The 26,669-nt window shown below is 38.4% G+C and overlaps 1 long non-coding RNA gene and 1 pseudogene across 1 annotated transcript; one reads left to right on the top strand and one right to left on the bottom strand.

The window, feature by feature from the left end:
• The first annotated feature begins 3,086 nt into the window (after positions 1–3,086).
• Positions 3,087–6,375, top strand: LOC148295939 (putative wall-associated receptor kinase-like 11 pseudogene; annotated as a pseudogene).
• A 17,041-nt stretch (positions 6,376–23,416) lies between these two features.
• Positions 23,417–25,329, bottom strand: LOC110772519 (uncharacterized). The gene is made up of 7 exons (XR_015834451.1): positions 25,136–25,329; positions 24,569–24,649; positions 24,381–24,490; positions 24,230–24,279; positions 24,042–24,112; positions 23,853–23,923; positions 23,417–23,662 (listed from the first exon to the last, which is right to left on the bottom strand). It is a non-coding gene; the product is annotated as an uncharacterized LOC110772519 (long non-coding RNA).
• Between the last annotated feature and the right edge of the window lie 1,340 nt (positions 25,330–26,669).

Below are 26,669 nucleotides of genomic sequence, written 5' to 3'. Positions count from 1 at the left end.
GACCGGTCGTATCTAGGCAGATTCGTTCACGACCGGTCGCTTCCTCCTCTTCAAAAAAACCTTCTTCATGTTCTTCAGAAATTCCTTCTTCAGGTCCAACATCTTCCATATTTTTCACTCCGAAACTCTTCAATTCACTCCCCCTCTCCCCCTGAATTGGAGATGAGGGAGATATATAATAAGGCACTTCTTCATGGAAAGTCACATCCAAAGTAACATGCACCTTCTGGGTATGTGGATGATAACACTTATAACCCTTCTGAGTAGAAGAATAACCAATAAAGACACATCGCAGAGCACAAGGATCAAGTTTACTCCATTGATGAGAGTAGACATGAACATAAGCAACACACCCAAAAACTTTAGGGGGCAACTTGGAAACGGAGACAGGGGAAACATGGTCACCAAACACATCATGCGGAGTCTTGAAATCAAGAACCCGGCTAGGAGTACGATTAATCAAATAGGCAGCAGATAGAACAGCATGCCCCCAAAGGTGATGGGGAACAGACATATCCAACATGAGTGAGCGGGCAACTTCAAGCAAGTGTCGGTTCTTTCTTTCAGACACACCATTTTGTTGAGGAGTAAAAGGGGTTGTCGTCTGGTGAATAATCCCTTGAGTACGGAAGAAAGACGCTAAAGTATTATTCACATATTCACCTCCGTTGTCTGTCCGAAATACTTTGACCCGAGCATGAAACTGAGTAGACACCATAGTACAAAACTATGGAAGGATGGAAACAACATCATGTTTATTTTTCAGCAAGAAAACCCAAGTAAGTCGGGTACAATCATCAATAAATGTGACGAACCAACGAAATCCGTTCGAAGTAACGCGAGCCGGACCCCACACATCAGAATGCACTAAATCAAAAGGCTTTGCAGCTTTACTGTCACTTAAAGGAAATACAGTGCGATGGCTCTTGGCCAAAATACATGTCTCACACTTAAAACTGGACTCATCACATGAGCGGAATAAAGATGGAAACAGACGCTTAAGGTAGCCAAATGACGGGTGTCCCAAGCGACGATGCCATAACCAAATTTGTTGTTTGTCTTTGACACTGCAACTTTGAACAGTATTAACGACACGATCACGAACTGGTGCAGAAGGCAATGTCAAATAATATAACCCCCCTATCCGTTTACCATGCCCAATCATCTCGTGAGTCCTAAGATCCTGAAAAGAGCAATGGGTAGGATAGAAAGTAGCAGAAGCATTAAGTGTATCAAGTAAGCGACCAACAGATAACAAGTTACAATGGATATTGGGAACTAATAACGCATGAGACAAGGACAGAGTTGGGGTGAGAGAAATGGTGCCCTCGCCAATAATTGGAGAGGGCAAGCCATTAGCACTAGTTATGTATGGGTTACGGGTGTTACTAGACAACTCATCAAAAAATTTAGCATCATAAGTCATATGATCAGAAGCACCAGTGTCAATTATCCAAGTATTAGAGCCAGTACCTGGAATAGAGTCAGAGACACGCAAATTCGCAGAAGCAGCAGCAGCACCAACAATGGAATTATCACCCATGATTGTAGCAGAAACCTAACAAATCACGCAGAGTATACAACAGAACACAACACAGACACAAATTCGGCAGATGTACGAAGACAGTAGAGGCACGAACACAGTAAAGGCAGATGCACACAGCGGAACACGGCAAAAAACACAGGAAATAGAGGCACGAACACGACAGAGCACACAGCGGAACACGACAAAGGCGCAGGCACAAGAACCCTAAAGAAATTAGGGCACACAGTAGAACACGGGTGGGCACAACACACACAGGTCACCAGAAAGTCGGCTCTGATGCCAAGTCAAATAATATGGGTAGAATATTTTCAGATATATTTCATTCTCCGAAAGGAGGTATTTATAATACAGGTTACAAACCCTAGTAGGGTTTAATTAGGAAATAAGTGGAATCCTAATTACATAATATCTACACAAAAGGTAAAATAAATAAAACCCAAATAGAATAGGACTAGGACTCGCCAACAACAAATTGTTGGAATTGAGATCCAAACGCTCCAAAGTTGCAAGCTTGGACAGAGAATCAGGCAGATGACCAAAAAAATTGTTCAAAGAAAGAGACACAGCCTTTAAGTTGCTAAGCTTCATCAAAATCTCAATAGGCAATTCACCAGATAAGTTATTTCTGGACAGGTCCAAGGACTCCAACAAAGTACAAGAGGTCAATGCATCAGGAACCGTACCGGTAAGGCTATTCAACGAAAGATCGAGCTTCACAAGCTCTGCACAAGTATCCAATAAGTTCATAGGAAATGTACCTTGAAACCCATTTCTTGCAAGTGAAAGAAACTTCAACTTCTTTGTGGGCATGTCTGGAACTTGACCATAGAAGTGGTTGATGGAGAGGTTCAAGAAAGTGAGGTGGTTGCAGGCGGATAGAGCGCGCTCAATGTCGCCTGAAAACTTGTTTCCAGAGATGTCAAGGTGGTCCAAAGCCAAGCAATCACCAAAAGAAGGAACGGAAACAGAGAAATTGTTGGAGGACAAGTCCAAGTGCTCCAATTTCTTGGAGGAACTTGTTTCCAGAGAAATTGTTGGAGGAATGTGAGGACATTGCAGTTGTTCTACTTTTCCAGCAAAGAAAAAATGATGAAGCAATTTCAGGAAGAGATGAAAGACATCTATTGATAGGAAGACATAATTAGTATACGTACATATGCAGAAAATTCACAAATCATATTCTCCTATTTGGTAGCTACGTAGTTACATAAACCCCTGCTACCTAGAAAAAGAAGGAGAATTACCATCTCAAGGCCTTGATGGTGAAGGAGAAGAAATTTGAATTTAGGTGGTGTAGAGTGTTTTTTTTGGTTTAGGTTTGTATTATAAATGGTTATTGTGCAATTATCAGCTAACACATTTTGGGTTAATATCTAATTTTCTATTTCTATTTCTTTCAATGATTTCGAATGATAATGACATTCGGATTTCACTTTGTTGGAGAACGCTGAAACTTTTTTATTGTATTACTTCTTATCCCACATCTCTATTTTTTATCCAATTATAATTCCAAGTATATATTATATATGTAGGTGTTTTCATGGGTCCCGGACTATTGTTGCTACTCGTGGGTGCATGGTATGCATACAAAGTCATAAAAAAAAAAAAAAAAACATTAAACGCAAGGAAAAGTTTTTCAAACGAAACGGTGGTTTATTGTTACAACAACAATTATCATCAGGTGAAATCAATGTTGAGAAAATCAAGTTGTTCAAATCAGAGGAGTTGGAGAAGTCCACTGACAAATTCAACATTGATAGAATTCTTGGCCAAGGAGGCCAAGGTACCGTCTACAAAGGAATGTTTGCAGATGGAAGAATCATTGCGGTAAAGAAGTCTAAGATAATAGATGAAGGTCAACTTTCAGAATTCATCAATGAGGTTGTGATTCTTTCACAAATCAATCACAGAAATGTGGTTCAACTATTGGATTGTTGTTTAGAGTCGGAAGTTCCACTCTTAGTTTACGAATTCATACCGAACGGAACCCTTTCCCACTACATTCATAAGCAGAATGAAGACTTTCCACTTACATTGAAAATGCGGTTACAAATTGCATCAGAAATTGCAGGAGCTCTATCGTACTTACATGGTGCAGCTTCGTTTCCTATATATCACAGAGACATCTATTGTGAAAATGGACAAACACTTTCACTCACTCCCCTAATGATCTTGTTGTTGATGGACTTTGTGACACACATAAGGATGGATGAATCACACACACACACACTAGAGAAACCAACCAAGCACAAAGTGACACAAGTATTTTAGAGGTTCAGCAATTGCCTACATCCTCTTGGTGATCCTCTTGAGAAATTCACTAATGAAAGAATAAGTTACAACTTTGGTTTACAAAGAAACCCCCTTAGAACTCTATTCTCTCCCAAGCTCTCTTTTCTCTCTCACCCCTTGCTCAACACTTTGATACACTTGTGAACACTCTCACAACTCTTGGTGTTTCCCCCCTTTGGTGTCTAGACTACTCAAGACTCAACTCAGCTCTCTCTTGAACTGATTGCCCTCTCTCTCTTCCTCCCTTGGTGAGATAACCTCCCTTTGAACACAATAGCTCCCAGCTACTTGACAACTTTGAGATTAACTACACTTGCTGTCTTGCTTCCTGTTCCCTTTAATACACAAGCCTTTGGACTTAGGAGAAGGCTCCATCTTTTCCTCCCACGTTCTCCCCTTGGTTTCCAGACTTGGACCACAACTTGGGCAGAACAAAGGCTAGGCATAGATAGCTGCAACTTCAGCCACCCTATCTAGAGCTATAAGGTAGGTACTCTTTGAAACAAGTCAACTATCCTCATTCAATGGTGCTCCAGCTTTTCCAGCACCTTGCTAGACATCCTAGAACCCATAAAACTCCTTGGAAGCTCGAGGGATTAGGTAGGAAACCGACACATGTGAAGACACCTTGAAAAACGCATGGAAAAAACAGCACAGCAACACTGGCGACCGGTCGCAGATACATTGCGACCGGTCGCTGATACCTTATGGATACATTGCGACCGGTCGCGGATACCTTGCGACCGGTCGCTTTCTGCGATTTCTCCAGCCTTCGAATCTGTGTAAAAACGACCGGTCGCCCAAACCTTGCGACCGGTCGCTCACTCCTTCACTTGCATACTAAATGTGAGCCATTTTTCCAACAACATCAAATCTACCAACATACTCTTAGATGAGAAATACACAGGAAAAGTTGCTGACTTTGGAACTTCAAGATCAATTGTGATTGGCCAGACACACTTGACCACCGTTGTACCGGGCACATTTGGTTACCTGGACCCTGAATACTTCCAATCAAGCCAATTTACGGAGAAAAGTGATGTCTATAGTTTCGGAGTTGTTCTAGTTGAGCTCTTGACCGGACTACAACCAGTTTTTGCAGTAACCGGGTCACAAGAAAAAGAACGCAGAAGTCTTGCCACTTGTTTCATTATTTCGATGGAGGAAGATCGACTATTTGACATTCTTGATGCTAGGGTTGTGATGGAGGGCTCCAAAACAGATATCACAACTTTTGCTAACCTTGCAAAGAGGTGCTTGGATTTGAATGGAAGGAACCGCCCCAATATGAGAGAGGTCACAGCGGAGTTGGAGGCCATTCAAATGTTGGTTGAAAAATCTTCTAATGCTCAACATAATTACAATGGGGTTCAATCTGCTATAAACGACATGAATGAGTATTTGGATGTTGTTTCATGTTCAACAGAGTCAGCCTCGGATGCGAGCCCAAATTCAACATCTGATGAATTTTGGCGATCATCTTCTGAGACATGGTAAACAAGTTAATTAAAACACTTGGGTCTTGTAAAATATGTTTAATTTGATGCTGTACACTATTATATGTTGTTTTAGATTATGATGTTCTGTAATGTAATGTATGCTACGTACTATCAGTAATAATCTCAAAAGTAAAGATTCAATGAATGAGCATTGGTTTGTCTAGGGGAGAGAGGGTTCTTGAGATTTCTAAGAGTTTTGGTGTCTAAGAGTTTATAATGACTCAAGATAAGTTGGATGGGTCCAACTACTCTGCATGGTCTCGTAGTGTTCGCTTGGCCATCACTGCTCGTCGTATGACTAGTTTCATCAATGGTAAAAAGATTGCCCCTACCATTGATGACCCTAGCTATGAAGCTTGGGATGAAGACAACTGTTTGGTGCAGTCATGGCTCCTCAACTCTATGACCAAGAATGTACGTGCCTTATTTGATCATTGCTCAACGGCTTATGCGGTGTGGGATGCAGCTCGGAAGACATATACTGTTACTCAGAATAGCTCCAAGTTGTACCAACTCCGTCGTCAGTCCGTTACCACTACTCAAAACGGTAAGCCTGTGAATGTTTTCTATGAGAAATTACACTTGATATAGCAAGAAATCGACAGCCTCCGCCCCTGCAAGCACACCAACCTCGATGATGTGGCCCTTCACCAACAAGTACTTGATGTTGAGCGTGTGTACAATTTTCTGGGAGGACTCGATCCCAACTTTGATTCCGTTCGTAGTCGAATTCTTGCTATGAATCCGGTTCCATATGTTATTGAAGCCTATGCACTTGTGGTAGAGGAAGATAGTCGCCAATCCTCCATGCTTGGCGGTGGAAGTGCCATGGCAGTCAAGCCTTATCAACCACCCCACCGTATGTCCTCCGGACTGCCCCCCGTGGTCCCAAAACTGATGATACAAAGGGAACTCAAAAGTGCACTCATTGTGGTGGTAATCATCCTGTTGAGAAGTTCTTTAAGCTTCATGGTTGTCCTGAGTGGTGGGATGCCCTCAAGTCCCGCGACCAAACACCCAAGGCAGCATGTGTCATGATTACCGATGCTTCTCCATCTTCTACCTTACTCTCCAACTCCGAGTCAGGTACATAACCCACTACATGGATAATTGACACCGGTGCCACTGATCATATGACTTTTGACTCCACTGCTTTTTCCACATTATATCCTAAGTCTCGTCATCTTTACATCACTAGTGCTAATGGTGTTCCCTCTAATGTTACAGGAGAAGGAACCATATCTCTTTCCCCTTCCTTATCTTTATCTCAAACACTACTTGTTCCCTCTATTAATTGCAATTTGTTGTATGTTGGAAAATTGCTTGACTCACATAATTCTTATGCCACATTCTATCCTTCCCATTGTATTTTTCAGGACCTCATGACTCATGCGACGATTGGGCATGGTAAACGGAGAGGGGGGTTGTATTCCTTGACGGTCTCATCACCACCAAGGGCGGCTCATACTCATGGTCCCAGCTCACAAGCGTGCAATAAACCCCAGATTTGGCTCTGGCATCGTCGCCTAGGACACCCATCTTTTGGCTATCTTCAACGGTTGTTTCCGTCTTTGTTTCATGGCTTAGAGAATCCTCAGTTTCGGTGTGAAACCTGTGTATTGGCTAAAAGCCATCGAACTGTTTTTCCTTTAAGTGATAATAAAACAGAATTCCCTTTTGATTTGGTTCACTCTGATGTTTGGGGTCCTGCTAAAATTTCCTCCAATGGCAAGAGATGGTTTGTTACATTTATTGATGATTGTACTCGCATGACTTGGTATACTTACTAGCTCATAAAAGTGATGTTTCCGCTACAATTCGTGAATTTCATGCTATGATTGCCACACAATTCCAAGCCTCCATCAAAGTATTCCGGTCCGATAATGGTGGGGAATATGTGAACAAAGTCTTGTCTCAATTCTTCCAGGATCACGACATCATTCATCAAACCTCCACCTCTTTTACTCCGCAACAAAATGGTGTAGCCGAACGAAAGAACCGACAATTACTTGAGGTTGCTCGTGCATACATGCTGGATAAATCAGTTCCTGGCTACTTATGGGGGCATGCTCTTCTTTCTGCAGTCTATGTAATTAATCGGGTGCCTAGTAGTGTTTTGGATTTTCAGACTCCATTGGACACTTTGGCTCGTCACGTATCTCTTCCTACCATCCTCAAGTTGCCTCCTCGCATATTTGGTTGTGTTGTCTATACTCATGTCCCCTCTCATCAAAGGAGTACGTTGGATCCTTGTGCCATTCATTGTGTGTTCATTGGGTATGGCTCAAATAAAAAATGATACAAGTGTTATCATCCTCCTACTCACAAGCTCTTTGTCACCATGGATGTCACATTCCATGAGGATTTATCTTACTTTGAAGCTTCCACACTCCCTTCTCTTCAGGGGGAGAGGAGGAGTGAAGAGAAGGAGGGAGAAAAAATTCAAAAAATTCAAGACTGCACAGAAGCGACCGGTCGCCAGATAGAAAAGACCGGTCGCCAAGCAATCTGCCCAAAAACGTCCGGTCTCTCAAATCTCAGCGACCGGTCGCCTTGCTCCAGAGACGATGAAAATCCAATCTGCCCAAAAGCGACCGGTCGCCAGATAGAAACGACCGGTCGCCAAGCAATCTGCCCAAAAACGACCGGTCACCCAGATCCCAGCGACCGGTCGCCTCCCTCCAGTGAAGAAAATTCAAACTGTCCAGAAACGACCGGTCGCCCAGATCCCAGCGACCGATCGCCTCGCTCCAGTGATCTCGAAATGGGTTTTTTGGACAGAAATGAATGTACTCAAGAAATGTCGCTCTTATTCAGCGAAGACCCTGGAGGAGACAATCCAAATGTCTACAATGATCAACTACAAAATACAACCCCTCTTGCCCAACCATCGGACCAATCGTCGCGTGATGAAGAAACACTTGAGGTAGTTCCTAAACCACCTAACATTGCACCATATATTCTCCCACCTAGGACCACTAGAGGTAAACCTAAACCTTAATATTGTCCTGACCTTTTGCCAAATCGAAATATCCCATTGTTTGGTTCATTTTTACACATGATTTATCATGTTATTCACCTAATATTTTGAGTTAGTTCTTGACATTTTATAGCTTTTTACTTCATTTTTGTGTTTTCATAGGTTTTACTTTGGTTAGAATGAAAATGAGCTAAAAGTGAATTATTGGTTATAAATTCTGATTTTGTTCATTTTCGTAGGTCAACTTCTTGGCCTTGGATCAGCATTCTCTGGTGCTCAGATGAGGTGAAGATCTTCGTGAAACTTGTTCCAATAGATGTTAACTACAACATATCCAAATTTGAGCTCCATTGGACAAGTATAGCCTATCCAATTGATCCTACATGTTGTAGCAGCTCTAGAGAATTATCTTGGGCCAGTTTTTACCTCCAAAGTGTTTTCTTGATTCTTCTTGTTACAATACCATTTGGTAACAAGAAATTACTTTAGTTAAGAGATATTTTCTGAAACAATGAGCATCTTTGTGAAGACAAGAACAAAAACAACCCATCATGGCAAGGGGACAAAGGCTAAGGCTTTAACAAAGGTAGTAGTTTTATATTAAAAGTAAAAGCTGGAAAGAAGGAGAGAAGGGAGCAAAGAGGAGGCAGCCATTGGAATCTGAAATTCCATTCTATCATTCTACAACTTTACAGAGATTTTTGGGAGCTTGGAGCTAGAGAGCTCAAGGAGGAAGACAAGGGCAACAAAGCAAGGAGTGGAAGAGATTTCCACCATTGAAGACCTTGAGCTCCCATTTTCACAAAATCTGTAAACTCTTTCTAGTTTTGTTTTGAGTTTGTATTTGAAATAAGTATGAGGAACTAAACTCCATAGCTAGGGCTTAGGTTGAAGCCCTAAACATGAATACCTTATTGTTTTGATGCTTTGAGTGTATGAATTTTTAGATGTTGTTGATGAATCCACTAATTGAATCTTATGATATGTGTTTGCTTCCTTTGATTAATCACCTTAGGTTGTATGCATGTAGCTAAAGTTGAGAAGTTGTGTAAGATACCCAAGAACATAATTTCTCATTAGCAACAAATGATTGAATTTGTTTAAGTGAGCATCATGTGAATTGGTTTCTTGACAACAATTGATGAATTCCTCTTCACTAAAATAATCTATCCTTGATGTATGTTTTCCTTTGATTGATTACATTTGAAAGCATGCTTCTTGAGGTTGTTGGGATTATGTGTTTCTTCATGTTTTCCTAAGCAATAAATGGATGAAGTAAGAATCATCCATGTGAATTGGTTTCTTAGACACTGTTGCGTAGATTCAGCTGCACCAAAATGGATTCAGCTGCATCCTCAACTTGTGATACTCGCAAGTGCACGAGCCGTTGGTAGTTTAGCATATGTAAGTGCGAGGTCGATTCCACAGGGATTGGTGATTGAATGATCCAATTCAATTTTCCTACACAAAACAAAAATGAAAACAAAAGGAACAAAACAAGAAGAAAGAATGTACATTACAAGAAAAATAAATTACAACTAAGAAAACATTAAGGAAACTAAGAGAACTTTGAGGAAGAAAGGAAGTGTTTGAGAACTTTGAGGAGGGAGAAGAAAGTGTTTGGGAACTTTAGAGAATTTTGGAAGAACATGTGTTTGAGAGCTTTGAGGATTTTGGAAGGGAATGTGTTTAAGACATGGGGAATTTGGAAGAGAGTGTTTGAGAACTTGGAGGATTTGGAGAAGAAAGTAGAGAGGTGTTTTGAGAGCTTTGTGGATTTTGGAAGAGAGTGTTTAGGAACTTTGAGAATTTGGAAGAGAGTGGTTGAGAACTTGGAGGATGTTTGTGAACTTGGAGAATTTGAGAACTTAGGGAAGGAAGAGAAATGTGTTTGTGAAGTGTTTGAGACATGGAGACTTTTGGAAGAGAAGGGAAGTAGAGAGATGTTTGAGAACTTTGAGGATTTTGGAAGAACATGTGTTTGAAAGCTTTAGAGAATTTGATGAAGGAAATGGGAGAAGTGTTTGGGAAGTGTTTGGAGAAGAGAGTATTTGAAGAATTTAGAAGAAGATAAAGGAAAAGTGTTTGATATTTAGTACAAAGAAAATTTAATAGAATGATCTTATTACAACAATTGAGAACTACAAAGGGAAACTAAGAGAATTTGAGGGAGAGAAGGGAAGGGAGCTCTAGAGAAGTGCTTGAGAGCTCCCCCCCTTGGGGTGTGTTTACAAGCTTAGAGAACCTCCCTATTTATAGGCCTAGGGGAAGTGAAAATCTGAATTCAATATGGCTAATGCATACAACACTTGTTTTATAAAATCTGAAATGGTTGATGCACTTGTATTAGAAAATCTAAATTGGGTGATGCACTTGTATTAGAAAATCTTGAATTGGTTGATGCACTTCACCAATAGATCCCACCAGCAGCCCTAGCTCATCTTCATGTCACCATGACCAAGCTTCCAACCAGAAATGATAGCTCATACCTAGCTCACCATGACCAAGCATCCAACCAGCACATGCTGAGGTCAGCATGACCAGCAACTTCAAGGGCTTACAACTTGGGCTTCTCTTAATCAAATTAGGACTTTAAGCACTCGAAATTGAAGTTCAGAATGTTTTCTTTCCAGCCATATATTATTTGGGCCAATCCAAGGTCGGAGGAGGAAGTTAAGGCCAAAAAAAATTGCTAACTCATTTTGCACGCTGATAAAATCCATCCTGAGCATGGCTCTGTGTTTGCTAGGTAACAGACTCCATATTTATCCAATGCGGCTGAAATTTGGATATGTTATAGTACACACCCATTGTAACAACTTTCATGAAGAATGTGGCCTCATTCGAGCTATGTAGGTTATTGAAACAATGCTTGCAATATGACCTACGGAACTGGACTGGCAGGGGGCTGTAGCCAAAATGAGTTTGTCTTTAAGCTCTTCATCCATTCATCCAAATTAGGCCTTAACATGCTTGAATTGCATGAATTATGCTCTCTAAAGCCATCATTATTACCTAAAGCTCAATGAACTGAAAGATAAACACAAAAGGATTAAAAGCACAAGTTTAACTCAAAAACATAACCAAATCATAAGTTAAAAGGGTACAAAATGATATGTAATTTATGCACCGATCAGACACCTAATGTAAACATCATGCTATTAGGGTTCTTGTGATGTTCATATTCTCTTTGAACTTAATGAGTTTTTCTTGTAATTGAATTGAAGTACTAAGCACACCTAGATTTGGTTATAGGGAAGGCACAAGTATTGTAGCATTAGCCCTGCACTTTACGTATATTAGAGAGAATCAATGCGTCTTGAGCCACTAGTCCCGGTCTTAATTGCGAACATCTTCATCAATATGTTTAGAGTTCATTACTTGAGTATCCATGAACATTGGTAGAATTGTTTAGGGTGGATTCCGAAACCCTAGTGTTTGTTACATTTTAATTTCACAATTTGATTTTCATTCTTCTCATTTCTTATTTAAATTAGAGTTCATTTACATTCAAGGATTTGTGTGTGTTTGTGTTGTTGGAAACGTTGTGTGTCTTCTTCACTGAATTTTGTTTGTTTCCGTAATTGTTTTTGACTTTTGGTCCGCGCTGTGTTCTTCCATTTTCTGTGCTGAATCCAACCATACAAACGATTGGAAAGTTATAGGTTAAAAACTGGACAGAGGTCGAAACTGAAAAACAGAGAAAACGAATCTGCCAAAAAATGACCGGTCGTTATTGTTCCGACGACCGGTCGCCAGCCATCTGCCAAAAAACGACCGGTCGTCACTGTTTGCGCACTGTTTACAGGTGATAAACAGGTGATACAGTGGTGATAAAAAGGTGATAGAAAGTGCTGTTTGTGTTTTTCTTTGGTTTCTTGTTTTGTTTCTTTTCTTTTACCTTTATTTACTCATTTTTAGTTTCCAATTTGTTTTGTGCATGTGTGGTGTGTTAAATTAGAGTTCTTTACGTACTCAAATTAGAACTTATAGGAAGCCGACAGTTCTTCGTGGGATCGACCCCATACTTACATAATCTATACCTCAATAGATTCGTGCACTTGCAGGTATTTTTAATTGGTTGTTTGCACATTAATTTATGTCGATTAGAAAATACAACACCCATCAATAACCATGTGTCAACTCATAGATTGTCAAAGTCATATGCATCATTTGTCAATCAATTATCTATTGTATGTGTTCCAAATAAGTGACAGGATGCTATAACAGATTCTAGATGGACTGAAGCAATGGCAATTGAAATGGAAGCTCTGAGAAAGAATTCTACATGGGAAATGGTTCTTTTACCACAAGAAAAGAAACCAGTTGGATGTCGATGGGTATATACCGTTAAATACAAAGCTGATGGATCCATAGACCGGTACAAAGCTCGATTAGTGGCCAAAGGGTATACACAAACATATGGGATTGACTATCAGGAGACGTTTGCACCTATTGCCAAAATCAATACTGTACGTGTTCTCATGTCATTGGCTGCAAATCTTGACTGGCCACTATTGCAATATGATGTAAAGAATGCATTTCTTCACGGAGACTTGCAAGAAGAAGTGTATATGGATCCACCTCCAAGGATCCCTATAATATCCGGCCCCAACACAGTATGCAAGCTGAGAAAATCATTATATGGGCTAAAGCAGTCACCATGAGCCTGATTTGGGAGATTCACTGATTCCATGAAGCGCTTCGGGTACACTCAGAGCAACTCAGATCACACATTATTCTTAAAGCGTCGTGGTGACAAACTTACGGCCCTTATTATCTACGTTGATGATATGGTGGTTATCGGTAATGACAATGAAGAAATGAACAATCTACAGAAGCTCCTTGCTAGTGAATTTGAGATGAAGGAATTGGGTGAGTTACAATATTTTCTTGGCATAGAAGTTGCTAGATCAAAACATGGCATATTTCTATCTCAATGAAAATATGTGTTAGATTTGTTAACAAAAATTGGAATGCTAGATTGCAAACTGTTGCGTCGATTCAGCTGCACCAAAATGGATTCAGCTGCATCCTCAACTTGTGATACTCGCAAGTGCACGAGCCGTTTGATAGTATAGCATATGTAAGTGCGAGGTCGATCCCACGAGGATTGGTGATTGAATGATCCAATTTGTTTCCCCTACACAAAATAGAAATGAAAAAGAAAATTTAAAAAAAAAAAGAAAAAAAAAAGAAATAACTCAAGCAAATAAGTTCCCAAGTTCAATTAGATTAACAGATTGATTCTAGCTAAAGTATGATTAAGCCATGGTGTTTGGTCCTAACCTTGTGTTCCTAGTTCCCTAATTTGATCATTTGTTGTCTAACCTAAAATTAAGCATTAGGAACCCATTAAGCATAGAAGAACAATTTAAACAACCAAGCATGTATCTAATCCCTGTTGTCGAATGTCCATACATACTCTTCCTATTCATAGTTCAATTCGAATTAAAGCATGGTGTCTACTCTTAATTCAAACCAAGATAGCTAACATGCAAGCCTAAATGGTGATCAATCATTCAAACTAGCATATTAACTTATAAGCATAATGAATAAGAACAAAAACCATAATTGAAACTTGGAAACTAATTAAACTTGAATACTTAAGAAAGAATGTACATTACAAATAAAATTAAAGTAGAACTTGAAAACTTGAAGGAAAATTTAGTAAAATCATTTTGTTACAACAATTGACAACTTGAAAGGAAACTAAGAGAATTTGAGGGAGAGAAGGGAGGGAGGTCTAGAGAAGTGTTTGAGAGCTCCCCCCTTGGGGTGTGTTATGAAACTTGAAGACTTCTCTATTTATAGAGCTAAGAGGTTGGAACATCATGATGAAATTCAACACCACCATTCATCTTTTAATACAACACATAACTCCCACTTCATCTTGTCTATGTTAGTGTGGTTGGAATCAATTGCATCCCATACTTCTTTTGCTGCACCTTAAGCTTTCTTCACATGGGATTATCAAAGGTGTTCAATTTGTAGCTGCCTTTTGCTGCCAACCCATGTGGGTTTTCTTCACATTTGTTGGAAAAAACGATTCTTCTAAACCAAGCTTGGTGTAGGAGGGCCTGAGGTTTCAATATGTATCCAATGGGGCTTAAATTTGGATATGTCATAATAGACACCCATTGGAACAACTTGTATGAAGAATGTATTCATATTTGAGTAGTACAAGTGTACATTTTGGGCCTTGCAAGTTGACTGCCGAAAATAGACTGGAATGTATGGTGTGCATTTTGATGGGCCCACGGATTGGGTTTGGCTTCATCAATTGATACGTTTTAGCAGTCCATCTTGCAGTTCAGAATCTCTTCTTTCCAACCACATATTAATTGGGCTAATACAAGTTGGGAGGAGGAAGTTAAGGCCGAAACAAATTGCTAACTCAGTCTGCTCGTTTTTGCACCATTTTGCATCTTTTCCTATCCAAAGCCACCATTGCTACCTAAGGCCCAATGAACTGAATGATAAACAGAAAAGGGATTAAAAGCACATGTTTAACTCAATAACATAATCAAATCATAAGTTAGAAGGGTACAAAATGATATATAAATATGCACCGATCACAAACCAGCTGACACACCTATTGAGCAGAACCACAAGTTAGAGATGTATCCAGATCAAGTACCTACTGATAAAGAAAGGTATCAAAGACTAGTTGGACGACTGATCTATCTATCACACACACTCCCCGACATAGCTTATGCAGTGAGTACGGTAAGTCAGTTTATGCATCAACCAAGTGAGGCACACATGAATGGAGTAATACGAATTATGAGGTACTTGAAGACTACCCCTGCAAAAGGATTGATGTTCTCCAAACATACTCACATGGATCTAGAAGGATACACAGATGCTGATTGGGCAGGATCCATCACAGATAGACGTTCTACTTCTGGATATTTTACATTTGTGGGTGGCAACTTAGTCACTTGGAGGAGTAAGAAGCAAAGAGTTGTGGCTAGATCAAGTGCTGAAGCAGAGTTTAGGGGAATGGCTCAAGGAGTGAATTGCTCTGGTTACGGAGATTACTGAAGGATCTTGGAGTTAGGGCTAGTTTGGCATTGTTGTGCTTTTAAAAAAAGTTGCTTCTGCTGTGCTGCGAAAATAATCAGCTGTGAAAAAAAAAGCAGCTAGGCATTTGAGTAAACCGTATGTGAAAAACTGTTGTGAGTTGTCAAAGTGTTTGGTAAATTTTTTTCAAAAGTGCTTTGAGTATGTATAATGACCGAAAATGGCATGATGATGAAACTGTTTGTTTTTTTTCTTCATTCTTTTTCTACTTTAAAAAAAGAAAACAAACTTCACTACATAAAATTTTTTTCTTTTTTTAATTTACACTTTTTTGTAATAAAAAATTGTAATCTACAATTAGCACACATATATTACCATAAATTATAAATTAATATTGTAACAAAAGTAGTTCTAAATATTGTTATATTAATAATAACAATGTGTTTTGAGGGCTTCAGAGAGGGTTAGCATAACAAATATACAAAAATTGTTCAATTTTAACATGCCCAAATAGATCACTACAATATAAAAGAAGCTAATTAGATGCATTCATTAAACTTGTAGCGATGCTATTTCTCAATGCTTCCATCTCTTGTGTTCCATTGTCATGAAGACTATGAAGTTCTTGTTGCACATCAACATCCTCACCTATCTCTTCACTTAAGATATCATTTGAAGCATCAAAATGTCTATCACGTTGGCATGCCTCCTTATATAATTATGAAGTGTCATTGTAGCAATGACTATCTTCACTTGCTTGTTGAATGGATAATTAGGCATATCTCTTAAAATTTTCCATCTTTTCTTCCATACTCCAAAGGTTCTTTCAATAACGCTCCTAAGAGAAGAATGAACATGATTGAATACCTCTTTATAACCCGTTGGTTGGCTTCCCCTCCTGTCTCTTTACTAAAGTTGACTCTCAAATTTTCTCATCCTTCCTTTTTAAAATGAGTGCCAGGACGACGTCCAGCATCCACCTCCTTGATGCACAAATCACAGAATATGGATATATTATGATTATTCCATGTAGCTGGAGCTTTTGATGAACTTCCCACATTCTTTCCCATCCTTACTAAAGACATATGTGTTTAGTATGAGAAATAGATAATAGCAAATAATTGTCGCAATATACATTATACTGAAAGCATAAAAATAGCAAACTTTCCTTTTCTACAGATATGAATATTCATCTATATTATCCACTATATGCTATATGTTTGAAAATGATAACGACTCCCAAGAAAACTTCCTTAAACCCACTTCTCAATCTCAACAAGGGACAAAGAGTCCAAGCATGGAGTTATCCTAATGATTCATGAAAGAAAACCAACAAGAAGACGAATCCACACATGAAAATAAATTGATCACCTTCACAATTGACATAAGAACAAGAACTGTATAATTTTCCTAATCTTTAACATATATTACTTGAGGAACTAGCTAGCCTATTCTCACCCGAGGAGACAAAGATAACATAAAGTCTTAGCCAATATTTCCACCAACACAAAAAATATAACTAAAAGGAAGAACTTGAAACCATTACCCAATCAAAATTCTTCTAACACAATAATAAAGTCCACCGACACTAACAAAAAATAATAATAAGTAAGAACTTGAAACTATGACCACTAAAAATTAAAAGCTTTATTTACCAAAAATCTTCTAACACAACAATGGACGACAACTTAGATGGAATAGCAGTTTCAAAGAATAGGATTTTTTTTTTCTTTTCATTCTTGAGAAAAGAGAAGCCACCAGATCTGGAGCTAATGTCTTCTTCACTCTTTTCTTGTAGTTCAAAGGAATTATGTTTGAGCTTGAAGACAACAAGGTTAGGACAATGGAAAAATCAACACGGGACTTGACTTGGGCTATATATATATATATGATTGCAAACCATCAATATCAGTGAGATTCTAGTTCTACTACCCAACCCGCAGCCCAAATATAAGTCTCTGCTCAACCACTTCACCGTAGAGGCTTATGAGTAACAGCGGCAACAACCAAATTACACTGAAGAATAACAATAGCAAAAATACACTAAAGGGATGAAATCCATTAATTATTTGATTACTTTTGTTCTTGAGATTTTGGAACCGTACCAAACTATACAATGAGTAAATCTATGAACAATGATGGTTGGGTAATCTAGAGAAAAAAAAGCATCTAGGACAGATATGTTTCAGAGAAACAGAAACAAAGAGAGAAGTATCTGACCCAAAGGCCAATTGAAAACCCTAGACCAAACTAGGGAGGAACCTTGCCAAAAAGCAAGGAGAGACAAACCCAGTACAAAACTAGGAGCAAAACTCTCTCTCTGTCTCTCTGTCTCTCTGTCTCTCCCGTGTCTTCCCCCTAAAGCCCCAAGAACACAAAGCCCCCAATCTCAAAGAAACCAAACAAAAAACCCTAATTTCATAACATATATAAACCCAAAAATCATAAATGTAATGGGAAGATGAACTCACTGATGAGTAGCTGATTGTTGTTAGCAATTAACTTCCTTGATTGAGATGGAATTTTGAGATGCAGGGGGAGGAAGAAGAAGAACAGTGAGAAGAGCAGTCTGTGAGAGTGAGGGTCAGAGAGTGTGAAGGTCCCGAGATTATTTTGTGAGAGGGTTAACTGTTGTCATTTTGTGAAATATTTAGGGGTATTATAGGAATAATGAAACTTTCATTAATGAGAAAACTGGCTCTTTTTTTAAGCAGCTTTTGAAAGCTGGGTATTGGCGACTTTGAGTTTTTGCTTTTTATGATGGGTGTTTTTAAAATAAGCGTGTTTTTTTGGGTTGACCAAACACCCAACTCATGCCAAATTTTTATTAAAGCTTCTTTTTAAAAAATTTAAGCGCTGCGAAACGCCACCTTAAACTATTGAAAGCTACAAACCTGTACTGTGACAATAAAGCTGCTATCGAGATAGCACATAACCTAGTACAGCACGACTGTACCAAACATGTGGAAGTCGACCGACACTTCATCAAAGAGAAACTAGAAAGTAGTATAATTAGGTTTCCGTTTGTAAACTTCGAAAACTAACTTGCTGACATTCTGACGAAGGCCTAATCAAGTAAAGTCTTTTATGACTCACTTGACAAGTTGGGCGTGCGTGATATCTTTGCACCAACTTGAGGGGGAGTGTTGACAATGACTTGAGACAAGCTGGAAACATGGAAAAGCTTGTCTACCACCTAGAAACACCTTTCCATGTTTTAGGGGAACACAAAGTGCGGAAACATGGAAACATAATTCATGCTTTGGAGATTGTAATTCATGATTATTGTAACCAACAGATAGCTATCTATAGCTATCTATCTATACTTGTAGATATATATTCCAAATGAGTAATGAGAAAAACTAGATTGGAAAATCTGTAAAACCTCTCTTGTCTATCTCTCCTTACACTATCTTTGGCACTTAAGGAGTGTTATAATGCTGACTCTCCAAAATACGCTTTTTAACGGCCATGGAACATTAGTAACGCTTTATGTGAGAATATTGTTGGGGGTAACATATGCTCCACTCAAATATAACTGGCGCTACCTGTGAGTTTTAGAGCATTTCCAGCAGTCAAACCCTTGCCATGGCAAGGGGGGCTAGGGCTGACACTATTCACGTGAATAGTGGCTGCCCTTGCCTTTTTTAGCTATGTGTGTTTCCAGCAGTCAAACCCTTGCCATGGCAATTACTATTCATTTTTTTGTTTTTTTCACAACTTTTTTTACTTAAACAATTATTTTGGATAATATTTTCGGGTAAGATTTTTAGGTTCCTACGTGTCAATACTATTCATATTAGATAAGATTTTCGGTTTCACATTTCAGATAAATTTCAAATAAATTTCAAATTTCAAATTTCAGATACATTTCAAAATTCAAATTTCAGATACATTTCAAATTTCAGATACATTTCAAAATTCAAATTTCATATAAATGTAAAATTTCAAATTTCAAATGAATTTCAAATTTCAGATAATATTTTCACCCTCTAAAATTGCGCCATGTGTCATCTCTATCTGCCTAAATTATTCTATAAAACCAGAGGCTCGCCTCATACCTCCCACACCATATTTTCTCAACATTTCCATTTCTCAGATTTCCATATCTTCTCTACATTTCCATTTCTCATATTTTAGATTTCAATCTCCATTCTCAATGGCAAACATGGAAAAGGTTTTGGAGAGACAAGAGCGAGAAATTAGAGAAAGAATGCGTAGAAGAGCTGCAAGCAAGAGGGTGCAGAGAGAACTAGATGAGCAACTTGGCATAGTTGTGGCTTTGCTTGAGGAAGAAAACCAGAGCCGCCGTGGTTCACGTGAAGGCCGTCGCTCGAATGTGGACAGACATAGACATTCTCGGGGTAAGAATCTTCTAGAAGATTATTTTATCCCACAATCTCTGTACTCTGATGTTGATTTTCGAAGGAGATATAGAATGCAACCCCATTTATTTAATAAAATCATGCATGATATTTGCAATTATGATGAATACTTTGTTCAAAAGAAAAATGCTGCTGGAAATTTGGGACTTCTTCCGGAGCAAAAGTTCACAGCAGTGATACGAATGTTAGCGTATGGGTCATTTGCTGATCAGGTGGATGAGGTTGTCCGTATGGGGAAGTCCACTATTCTGGAGGCCTTGGTGTGATTCTGTGATGCAGTGGAAACTTTGTACACCAGGGACTACCTGCGCAGACCTATGCCCAGGGACCTGCAACGGCTTCTACAAAAAGCTGAGATTCGAGGATTTCCTGGAATGATTGGTAGCATTGACTGCATGCACTGGCAATGGAAAAATTGTCCAACTGCTTGGCAAGGGGATTACGAAAACAAGAAAGGGCAGAAATCAATCATCCTTGAAGCAGTTGCTGGATTCGATACATGGGTTTCGCATGCCTTCTTCGGAGTTGGCGGATCTCAAAATGATTTGAATGTCCTGGGTCAATCCCCGATGTTTAATGATGTATTGAGTGGTGAAGCCCCAAATGTCACCTATGAAATCAACCATACCGTCTACCAAAATGGGTATTATCTAGCTGACGGCATCTACCCAAGGTGGACCACATTTTTCAAATCAATTCCACATCCCCGATCCTATAAGCAAAAATTATTTGCTACCTATCAAGAGGGTTACAGAAAAGATGTGGAGAGGTGCTTTGGTATCCTCCAAGCGCGGTGGGCTATTATTAGGGGCGCGGTGCGTCTATTTGACGAAAAGGTGCTTAGGAGCATAATGATGACTTGTATCATCCTCCACAACATGATTGTGGAGGATGAGTATGATTATCTAGCTGATGAAGTGTATGAGGCAGATCCCATGAACACGGCATTGACACGAATTTATGAAAAACCCATGGGGCCAAATGGAGAACCAGTGCAACATGACCCGTTGGTTCGAGATGGTAGTTTCATGCCCCGTATGATTGATCGCTACAAGGAGATGCAATCATCGTATATTCATGAACAACGTCAAGTTGACTTGATGGAGCACTTATGGGCGGTGAAAGGCAATGAAGGTGAATGAAGTGAAGTGAAGACGTTTTTTTAATTTATTATGTTGATGTTGTATTTTTAGTTATGCTTTGTTTTTTTAATGCTTTGGTTGTGGTTTTTTTATTTTGTATGCTTTGGTTGTGGTTTGTTTTTTTATGTATGGAATGTTTTGAATAAAAAGGAATTTTGTTGAATATTTTCTTCATTCATTAAAAGAAAATCAATACAACTAAGAAAACAAAATACATGAATTACCACTAATTTATTAAACAAAAAAAAATACAATGAAATGAAAGGCAAGCAAACTAACTTAATGGTTTTGATCATTTAACCAATCCGTGTTGCTAGGTCCATCGTCACGAAAAAGCTTTCGTCTCATAACATCCCTTCGTTCTAGCTTCCAAAATTGTTTTGATTCAGGTGACATATGGCTTGTATTCATGGCCATGGTTTCCCGATCCTTTTTTTCAATGTTTTCTTGGCGTACATACTCCTTTTCTTTGCGTATATACTCCCTTTCTTTTGCATATTCTAGTTGAATTGCCATATCATGCTCTTGTTGTTTCATATCCATTTCAATCCTCATGGCTTGGTGCTTTGAAATTTCCTCCAAAAATTTAGATGCATTCTTCGTAGAATTACTCCCTCTCTTCGCCTTCGCCGCTTTCCTCCCAATAGGCCTAGGCTCCCTTTTGATAGGTGAGTCTTGACTCATCGGGGAATCCATAGGTGAATCCGATGTCGGTGTCTCATGGAGTGGCGTTTCGTTCAACACCACCTCTGGACCCGTTAGAATAATTTGGAATCTCTTACAATTCTTCACTGCCTCCCAACATTGGGTATGAGTGAAGCTTTTTTTGCCTTGCCCAGTAGCACCAAACCACATTTGTGCTTGCATAATCTATAAAAAAAAATAATGGAAATGCAAGAAACTTTAAAAAATATTGTCAATGCAACATGTATAAAAAAGAAAATAATGGAAATGCAAGAAATTTTAACAATTTATTAGAAATGCAATAAATATTAACAAAATATAAATATTGCAAGAAACATTTAAATAAATATTGGAAATACAAGAAATATCAATAAAATATATAAATTGCAAGAAACATTTAAATAAAAATTAATGACATAGAAATTAATAAAACGAAAATTACAAATAATTTACCTCATTGCTAAGGTTTTCCCCACTTCTATGGTTGTTCATCGCTTTTGCCAAGGCATCTCTCCATTTCGCCAACTCTTTATTAAGAATTTTCCACCTACTAGATAATGCCATTTCCGTACGGGTCGAACCCATTGCCCTTTCACAAAATTCCTGATGAATTTTTTTCCACATATGACAGAATTTCATCTCATTGCCCGTTACGGGAAAATGACTAATTTGGACCCAACACTCACACAACAAAACATCTTCCATTGTGCTCCATGCCCCTCCGATTTCATTAGAAGAACCCATAATATAATAGAGAAAAATACAACTTGAAAGTGAAAAAAAATATTGAGTAGAAGGAGAAGAAAATGTATGAGGATTTGGTGTTAAAAGTGAAGAGTATTTGTTGGTATTTATAGAAAATAAATTCATTATTTTTTTGGAATTTTTTTAAAAAAATTTCGATTTTTTTTCAATTTTTTATTGCACAAAAAATCGTCGCCGTTGGATTGCTGGAAAAAATCGAATCGGAGAGCCCAGCAGCAGCCACGTGGAAGAGAGCCGTTGGGGGACTGTACTGGGGCGCGTCAAATTTTTTTAAATTTGAACGCCAGGGCTGGCGTCGTCCCAAAATGAGTTTTGGCCCTCGGGCCAGCCCAGTTCACTGGGTCCCACAGCTTGCCCGGGCTGGATTTTGTTGCTGGAAACGAGTTTTTGGGCTTCCCCCCCCCCCCACCCCCCCTTGCCCTTGCTGCTGGAAATGCTCTTATGCTAGGGGTGAGTATTCATGCTACATCAGAAACAGGCCTCCAACCTCTCGGTCAACCTCTTTTAGGTAAATATATGCTTTCCTCTATATACTTACTCTCCTTCATTTGGTTGATTATGGAAATTCATTTCACAGGTATACAAATGTGTTTGCATAATTATGTAGGTCTTGGAACTAGCATTGGACTATTGTTACTACTTATTTGTGCATGGTGGGCATACAAAGTCATAAGGAAACAGAGAGACATCAGGCGCAAGAAAATGTTTTTCACTACACAAGAACACATCTATTACGGCGCACAAAGTACGTTGTGAATTATCATTCACGACGCAAAACATGCAAGCAGTAAAAGCCCCCGTCGTAAATAGTATTCCTCAATCATGGCGTGCATGAACGTCGTAATAAAAAAACTTAAGACGACGTTCCCCGTGAGCCGTAATTCAGTTAAAGCAATTACGACACGCTTTGCGCGCCGTAAAAGAGTAATTCATTCTCATTTACGACGTTTAGTGCACGCCGTGTTTAACTTTAATTTTTTTTAAAAAATTATTAATTCCCTGCCTGCTCCTGTTTCATATTTATAATATACTTATATCATCTATTACTTCCCTGGATACAAAATTTCACAAAACGAAAAGTAGTATTGCAACCAAACTTAAAAGAAATAACCATTTCATTGAAAACTATACTAATCATAATCAATTCCAAATACAAACTCTATAAAGTATTAAAGAAACACATAATAGTGCTGCCAAATTTACAATTAACTTGTACACAACCTCCAACTCATTCACTCATAATAGCGCTGCCAAACCTACAACGTAACCTATGCAAAAACCTCATGATAGCACTGGCAGTAGACATCATCTAACAAGAATGAAACTGATACTTGATCTGCCACCTGCATTTTGTTTGAAAACTCATTTTAGCAACTTAACCATTGTAATTAGAAGACATATATTATGATTGAAGTACGCATTATTAAGGAAAATGGTGGAAAAATATTTGTCTCCTGTATATCCAGAAAATTATGTGTATGCCTTTTTATCAACACAGCAAAAATGGACAGAGGCAGAACTTAGAGATTTTACCTCTAATGTTTCCTTTGCTGCCATATCATCCAAAAGAAGTATGTCCTTTGCGACTCTAGAATGAATACAACCTGACCAAGATATGTTCAACCTTATAGCCATAACTCACTAGAAAGAGAAAGGCTAAATCCCTCAACAACGATAACAACAAAAAACATATGAAAGAAAAATGTGCCACATGAAAGTTACCTGATCTATACTAAATTATGCATATTGAAATTGTTGCATTTGATGGGTATTCTGGAACCCGTCAGAGCCATCTAGAGCCAGATAAACAAAAAAATTGCTGAAGTTAAACATGAAACTACAAGTTCCTAATATAAAGTACATAACTTTTTGATTCTTATATGAATTGGAACATTTCAACAAGATTTTACCTCTCTCAAACTATGAATAACAAGTTGAATTTGTCTCTGAAGTGTTTCCTCTGCCATTAGATGAACATTTCAGCAACAAGTTGAATATCTATCAAACTATGAATAACAAGTTGAATTTGTCTCTGAACATTTCAGCAACATAAATGCTTACAATAAAAGAACACATATGAGATATAAAATCTCTTAGCTGAAATGGTTTTCAGCAGCTTCGCATATCTTATCAACTTTAGCCTCAGATAAACCTTTGATTCCAGTAAAGTTCTGCCAAACAGAAATCGGAGTAAGGAATCAGACCTTAACATGCTCAATATAAGAAATTAGAGTTTAAATTCGTTTTACCTTCTTCATATGCATCATCAAGCCATTGCAGGTGTAGATCCTAGCGTCTTCAAACTTCTTAATATCTCCGACATTGATTCCCTGAGCAATCATTGCACAAAACCCATGCGTTACTATTAGAAATTCGATTCCTCAGTTTTGAAGCAAAATTCGCTCAAAACTTGCGTCTACAGAATCGGGGAAAACTAATTCGATCTCACCGAGAAATCTAACTGAATTACTTAAACGAAGAGATACTCATATATTTCTGGAGTTCTTTTTATTAAGAAAAACAGAGCAAATCAAACAGAATTTTAAAAATACGAAAAGAAAATTGAAATCCGATTCAGCGCTGAACACTGAATCCAAGACGTACAGAGATCTTGAAACAATGAATATTTAAATAAATCAAGAAAAATAGTTAACGATATCAATTTTTCTGAATTTACACGAAAATAATGTGCCGTATAAATCAAGAATTAAAGACAATGAGGCCTCTAACCACATGAATGCAGTAGGGAACATGATTCTAAACTATAAGAAAACTCATAATCAAGCATTGGGGGTTAGGGCTTTAGAGAATCGCACCTTGGGACTGTCACTGAGCATTCAACTTTGAAGAAATAGGGCTCAAGCAATAGTCTTCTAGCGAACAAGGAGCTGGAGCTCTTGAATGGTCCAGCGAGAGAGAATCCTAAAATTGTGAGAGAGGGAGAGGGAGGGGAGAGAGAAGTGATGAGAATGTTATGGTCTGAAGGAAAACTAAAATGAGGGAAATTAAAAAAATATCATATTTTAGTGGGTTTTCAAATATAATTAGGGGGTTTCGTTAAAAAGCGAAAAAAAAAAACAAAAACAATCAGGGCGTACTTAGTTGCACGCCGTAATAGATAAAAAAAATTTAGACTTTATGACGTATATCTAAACATGCCGTTAAAAGACACACAAATTACCTTTTTAAGGCGTGCTTTTATATGTCGTAAATATCAGTTATTAACGACACGCTTTATCACCTTTTTAAGGCGTGCTTTGTCATATGCCGTAAATATTAGATATTAACGACACGCACAAAAAGCGTGTCGCAAATCTCAAGTCGTAAAAGCTCCAATTTGGTGTAGTGCTTCCAACGAAATATGGTGGTTTGTTGTTAGAAAAACAATTATCATCGGGTGAAGTTAATGAGAAGTCCACCGACGATTTTAGCATGAATAGGATTCTTGGCCTGAGAGGTCAAGGTACTGTTCACAAAGGTATGCTGGATGATGGAAGAATTGTTGCTGTGAAAAAGTCCAAAATAGTTGACAAAGGCACACTTTCAGATTTCATCAATAAGGTTGTAATTCTTTCACGAATCAACACAGAAATGTGGTTCAACTGTTGGGTTGTTGTTCGGAGACTGAAGTTTCCACTTTTGGTTTACGAATCATATCAAACGGAACCCTTTCCCATTATATCCACCAGCAGTTTCGTACTTGCACTCTGCAGCTTCCGTTCCCATTTATCACCTCAACATCAAGTCGACCAACATACTCTTAGATGAAAAATACGTTGGAAGTTTGAATGAAATTTAAGGACTTTTGTCCCACATTGGTAGAAAGAAGACAAAGTGAAGTCTTTATAATTGTGGTAGTCCCACACTTGGTAATTGAAAGCTGGGCCAAGTAGAAGCCAATTGGGCTTCAACTTCAAGTATAAGGTTTCAGAAGTCTATTGTCCGAGAGGAAAATAATCAAAGTTCGCCAGATTCTAAGTCCTAGTGCTAGCCCCGAGAAGGAGTGAAATTATTGTCCTCTATCTCAAATCCAAGTCAGTTTCATTTATTTATTGTTTATTGTATTTCAAATTACAATTTGTTATAAATTCAATTTCGTTGGTATTTATATACTGTTGATATATAATCATTTTTATTAGACACTAATTATTGTTTTTCCAACAAAATATAGAGCAAAAGTTGCTGATTTTGGAACTTCCAGATCAGTTGCGATTGACCAAACTCACCTCAACACACATGTGCATGGGACATTTGTTTACTTGGACCCTGAATATTTCCAATCTAGGCAATTCACGGAAAAAAGTGATGTCTATAGCTTTGGTCAAAAACCAATTTATGCAATAACAAGGT

This window comes from Prunus avium, chromosome 3 (genome assembly GCF_965620075.1).
Source record: "Prunus avium chromosome 3, drPruAviu1.hap1.1, whole genome shotgun sequence".
NCBI classification, from domain to species: domain Eukaryota; kingdom Viridiplantae; phylum Streptophyta; class Magnoliopsida; order Rosales; family Rosaceae; genus Prunus; species Prunus avium.
This window is presented reverse-complemented; position numbering and strand designations above follow the sequence as displayed.